The sequence below is a fragment of the Silurus aristotelis genome (assembly GCF_946808225.1).
Source record: "Silurus aristotelis genome assembly, chromosome: 13".
Lineage (NCBI taxonomy): Eukaryota > Metazoa > Chordata > Actinopteri > Siluriformes > Siluridae > Silurus > Silurus aristotelis.
Genome location: NC_139586.1, coordinates 25,977,518 through 25,983,798, shown reverse-complemented (window position 1 = coordinate 25,983,798; position 6,281 = coordinate 25,977,518).

Below are 6,281 nucleotides of genomic sequence, written 5' to 3'. Positions count from 1 at the left end.
TGGAGTAAGTGCATAAATAAGCTTTAGTTAGTTTAGAATGCAGCAGCAAGAGTCCTTGCTAGATCTAGAAAATATGAGCACATCACCCCTGTTTTAATCAGTCTACACTGCTTCAATTAAATCTCGCATTGATTATAAAATACTACTGCTGAGGTATAAAGCACTTAAAGGTTTCGAGCCGCAGTAACTGAGTGAACTTCTGTACCAATATGATCCTCCATGCCTACTTCAGATCAAGAGGTGCAGGCTATTTGTTGGTACCTCAAGTAATAATAAAGACCACAGCAGGGGGCAGATCTTACTCTTATAAAGCCTCACAGTTATGTAACAAACTTCCAATTAGTGTTCGGGTATCACAGGTTCAATTGACAGGTTTGTTGACGGTGGTGTGGCGGGTCGTCTCTTATCCCGGAGATCTCTCATATCTGTGGTACCTTCTGACTCTCGCTTTTAGTTATGCTGCCATAGCGAGTCTTGCCGGAGTCCTGACATGCGCAGTGTCCTTAACTTTTATACAACAAATTTGATACTTAATAATTCATGAGTTTTCTCTTCCTGTCCTTTCTCTCTCTCTCTCTCTCTCTCTCTCTCTCTCTCTCTCTGTCTCTCTCTCTCTCGCTCTCTCTCTCAGTCGAGTTACACATGCTCTTGCGGTACCACTGACCAGTGCTCCTGCTAATCTCCTCTTCTCAGATCTGTCTGCTTCATCCTAGCCTGCCTCTTGATGGTGTATTTTTCTAATGAAGTCCACTCTGTGCAGTTGGGGATGTTTCACATCAACAGCCTGGGGATCCATGAAATTACAAAGTAACACAGGAGCTTTAAGGTTGGATTTGAACTCTACTTAATGTCAACAGTCTGCTACAATGACTCAGGACTACAGTTTGCATCATCACTGCACACCTCAACAACGTTTAACTCTAATGAATGGACATTTGGTGCCACCCAGATGAGGATGGGTTCCATCTTGAGTCTGGTTTCTTTCAAGGTTTTTTTCTTATGCCATCTCTATGCCATGTGTATCCTTTTTCTTGCCACAGTCACCACCGGCTCGCTCATTAAGGACAAATTTACATTAATAAAGAACAATCTCATTTGTTCTTAATTACCGCCTTATCTGTGTAAAGCTGCTTCAAGACAGTGTTCATTGTTAAAAGCGCTATACAAATAAAAATGAATTAAAATTGAATTAAACTTTGTGGTTACAGTTTGTGGAAGAACCAAATATGACTGGAAAGTTTGGAGTCACAATATTTTTGCTCATATAGTGTATTAAATTCTACTTCTACTGTTTTTGTGTAGTAACCAAAATGTGTATCCTAACTAAGTTAACTAGTATGACTCAGATCAACCATTGTACTAATCATTGTCAAAACTGTTTGTATGCTAGGCTTCATACTAGCGGTTTCTTCGGCAAAAGCAAGCTATTACCTACATGCATTCAATTCAATGGGAAGCTCAGTGGATAAGATGTTCTAATCAATTGTTTAGCGTGTATGAATAAAATACCTGTACAGTAAGTCGCTCTGGATGATGGTGAAATAAAAAATTATTTTATTGTCGAATTTGACAGTTGGTACACATTAAAATGAAACAACGTTCCTCCAGAACCAATGTTCAATATAAAACAATTGAATCTAACTTGGACATAAGCAGATCTACATGCAGGATGACAGAAAGTTCACATACGCAAACAACAATACACAGTACAACCAGAACAATAGAACAGTAAATGAGAGTGCACGCCAACAAGCACACAGACTTAATTCATTAGAGACACCAAATATCTCTGCTACTATAACTACTACCAAACTTTCCTTGCAACAAATGTATACACATTTATGCATGAGTTGTTTTGACCTTGTAAATCAAAACAATCAATTATTTGCAAATCTCATAAATCCATATTTTATTCACAATAAACCAAACAAAAAACATATCTGTTCAAACTGAGAAAATATATATCATTTTAAGGTAAAAAAAAATAAAATAAAAAAAAAAATTTTTTTAATGGCTGCAACAGGTCTCAAAAAATTTGAGGACCACGTTTGCCACTGTGTAGCATCTATGCGTATACATCTGGGAGCTGAGGAGGCCAGTTGCTGAAGTTTTGGGAGAGGAATGTTGTTCCATATGTATCTGATACAGAATTCTAGCTGCTCAACAGTTCTGGGTGTCCTTTGTTGCGTTTTTTGTTTCATAATGCACCAAATGTTTTCGAATGATCAAAGATCTAGACTGCAGGCAGGCCAGTTCAGTTCCTGGACTCTTCTACTACGAAGTCATACTATTGTAATAGATTCAGTATGCATGACAGATATTTAACCAGCATTTGTGGATGGCATGGCAAACTATGTTCACAAACAATGATTTCTGGAGGTGTTAATGAGCCCATGCAGTGATTTTCATTACAGAATCATTACTGTTTTGAATGCAGTGCCACCTGAGTGCCAGAAGATCACAGCATCCAATATTGGTGCTTTTTTTGCCCTTGTCCCTTGTGCTCTAAATCTTTACCAAATTTGATGATGATATCTGCTGTAATTTAAGCTGATAACTGTTTTGCAATTTTATGTTGAGAAACATTATTCTGAAATTGTTCCACAATTTGGAGACACAGTCTTTCACAAATTAGTGAAGCTCTGCCCATCTTTATTTCTATGAGACTCTGCCTTTCTGAGAGACATTATTTATAACCAATCATCAAAACAAACACAGTTGGAGAAAAAAAAAAAATCATTTCAATAACACATTTTCCAGACTTCCAAACCCACATTTTTTTGAGCCATCATAATCCAAATGACCTTAAAATGGTACATTTTCACAGTTTAAACACTTGGTTTGTTTTCAGTGTTCTATTATGAATAAAATATTTATTTGAGATTTACAAATCATTGCATTCTGTTTTTATTTACATTTCATTTAATGTTCCAACTTGTTTATCATTGGGTTTGTACTTTATCACTCATTTTTCTTTTCTTCCTTTCTTTTTTTAGACAATCTAAAACATAAGAATGTTCTACAAACAACTGAAAATATACAGGAAACAATAAAAAAGCTCTACCCTCCCCTCACACAAAATTACATTTACTATATGTTATATTTTTATATATGTATCGTAATTTCCGGACTATTTAGAGCACCCAAATATAAGCCGCACCCACTGAATTTTACAAAGATTTTTACTTTGAACATAAGCCGCACCTGTCTATATGCCTACATTGAAACTAATGAACTTTACAAAGGCATTAATGAAAGACAGTGTCTGTTACATGGCTTGTATCTAAACAGTAGCCTACCAAGAAAGTCATTGTTCACTGTCTTCCTTCTTCCTTTCACAACAATTTTTTCTTTTGGCATCGTCGTGCGTTTAAAAATCACAATCGGTGAAGCTTTTCTCCCGATGCCATGCAGCTCAGAACACAGGTGAAGTGTGTTTTCATTTAATATAAAGAGTTTCATTGGTTCACCTGAACCTGATCAGCAATTTCATTGGTCTAATGTTATGGGGTTCAGTTTTTTGGCTTGAAGTTTGTGAAACCGGGAAAAACCCAGGAAAAATCCATAAATTAGCCGCTTCGTTGTTTAAGCCGCGGGGTTCAAAGCGTGGGGAAAAAGTTGCGGCTTATAGTCCGGAAAAAACGGTAGTAAATTTATTCCTGGAAAACTTAAAGTAAAATGAAATGGCTTTTTTTTTTTTATCGCATTGTAGACATTGTTGTAAGATTTTGGGAATATTTAATGCAAGAAGTCATAATTTTGTGTTCGGAATCAATTTTATTGAACAGATAATAGTCAAAAGCATCCCTGAAATTACAAATTGTCCTAATTTTATTACTAATTTAATTACTAATTTTAGTATTTAAAAACAGCACCATCCACAGAGGAATCAGATACAGTTCATTTGTGATTGTTTTGACTCCCTATTGTAAAGTAATACAATATTACATTTTATTTTGCTCTAAATTCCTACCTGTATTCCTTCAAACTGTATTGGTTCTATTTTCTGATCTGGATTTTTACTTCTTTTTGCACTTTTCTCTTTGCTTTTTCCTGGGAATTCCCTAGATTCCTCCCATTATGTTTAGCTTCACAAATATAATTCTTTTAGCTTGATTTTTAGGCATTTATTGTTTGACTTTTTGAGTTCCGAATATATATTCAGAATATAAATTCACTAAATACACCCCAAGACAAGAAGTTTTTAAACATTTTATAGAATGTGACATTTATACAATTTATATTCAATTACTTTAGTTAGCTCTCAAGCTCCATGCAGTGCTTATTAGCCTGAAAATCCATTTTGTATCTGTGATGGGGAAACAAAATCCCAGCAGGGTTCCAAGGATACTCAATGATAGTCACGAATATTTCTGGAATAGTCTACTTCTGTTTTGTTCTACTCATCTAGTTATCTCCTCTGACAGTGAAATGAAATCGGCGTTCCCAAGACTCACGTGTTACTATCTGGTGTGGCGATCATATCCGATCAGCATTGCACACGATATCGCCGCACTCGGCGAATGCTGTTTTCCATTATGGCGCTCTGCATGTAGTACTGCCTGGAGAGGATGTCACATTATACATGTTTGCCCTTTACATGCTCTCCCCATACCTGTAGTGGTCTTGATCCTGGCCTGTGTTTAATAAATTCCCATGACCTATCCAACTGCAGTGTGGAGGACATTCTTCCTCAAACTGCACTGATTTAACACAGAAAGCAGGATTCCTAAGCATTTCTCTTTTATTACCTTACTAGCATTTAATACACTTTATAAAAAAAAATTTGGGACACCTGACTTTTAATACCATATACGGATCTTCTCCAAATTGTTGGATGTCTCTGGATGTTTTCCAGATTTTTCCTTTCCCTTTTTTTGCCCTTGTGCACAAAGCCAGCTCCATGAAGATATCAGTTTCATGGGTTGGAGTGAAAGATTTCCTGCTATAGAGCTTTGATCTCAACCGTACTGAACACCTTTGGGATGACTGTGAACATTGACTGCACCCTAGGCCTCCTCACCTACATCAGTACCTGAGTTTACTTACATCCTTGTGGCAGAATAAACACAAATCCACACAAGCACACAAAAAAAAACAGCTTCCCAGAAGAGTGGAGATTACAGCAAATGGGGACTAAATGGAAGGTGGAATCGGATGTTTAAAAAGCATCTTCCACTCAGGGGTCCACAAACATTTGTTCATGTAGTGTAACTATGGAAAAGAAGGCATTTTCCAAACCAGGAAGTAGGTTTTTGGATAGGAAAAAAACGAAGAGTAAAGGGAGGTCTAGTATGCAAGGAATTAAAAACGGGCTGTTATTGAAAAACAATCAGCAATGGGCGGACGTGATGCTGCCTGATATGAAAATGAATAGTCTGACCACGGACACGGATCAGACTTCCCATGACCCTGTCACTGGTTCACCAATGTTTCTTCCTCTGATCACTTTTGATAGATACTGACCACTGCAAACCGGGAACAGCCCACAAGAACTACTGTTTTGGAGATGCTCTGACCCAGTCATCTAGACATCAGAATTTGAGCGAACTCACTCAAATCCTTATGCTCGCCCATTTTTCCTGCTTCTAACACATCAACTTTGAGGACAAAACACTCACTTGCTGCCTGATTTATCCCACCAACTAACATGTGCCATGAAGAGATGTGTTTTTCACTTCACCTGTCAAGCTATAATGTCATAATGTTATGCCTGATCGATGTGTATAAAATATCATATTGATAAAAGTGAGATGTCTGTGACTTTGATCGTGGCATGGATGTCTGTGCCAAATGGGTTGGTTTGAGTTTTTATTTTTTTTTATTTTTTTTTATTTATTTTTTTTACAATTTGATCGTCAGGGATTTTTAAACACAACAGTAAAGATTTTGCTCAGTTTTTCTCCATTCTGATGTTTGATGTGAACATTAAACACAAGATTTGACTGAACCTGAGAAGAAATATAGGTCTATACACTTCAGCATAGAGCATCCTGATAAGTCAGTTATCACCTTGTCAATAAATATCATTGACCCGGTTTCACTTGCAGCTGTACATACATTATTAGAAAGTTAGGATGTCTAAAATGCTTAAGATCATGAGCTTTTCCTTTCCTTCTCCCCATTTTCTCTTTTTTGTAATTTTGGTAAAATTCAAATTAGCTTTCTTTAATTGATTGCCTTTTTCTAAAGTCTTTTCTTGCCTTTCTTGATGTCTCTTGATTGTATTCTTTGATACTGATATACCAGAGTGTTCCTGGCCTGGCTAGATGCTTTAAACA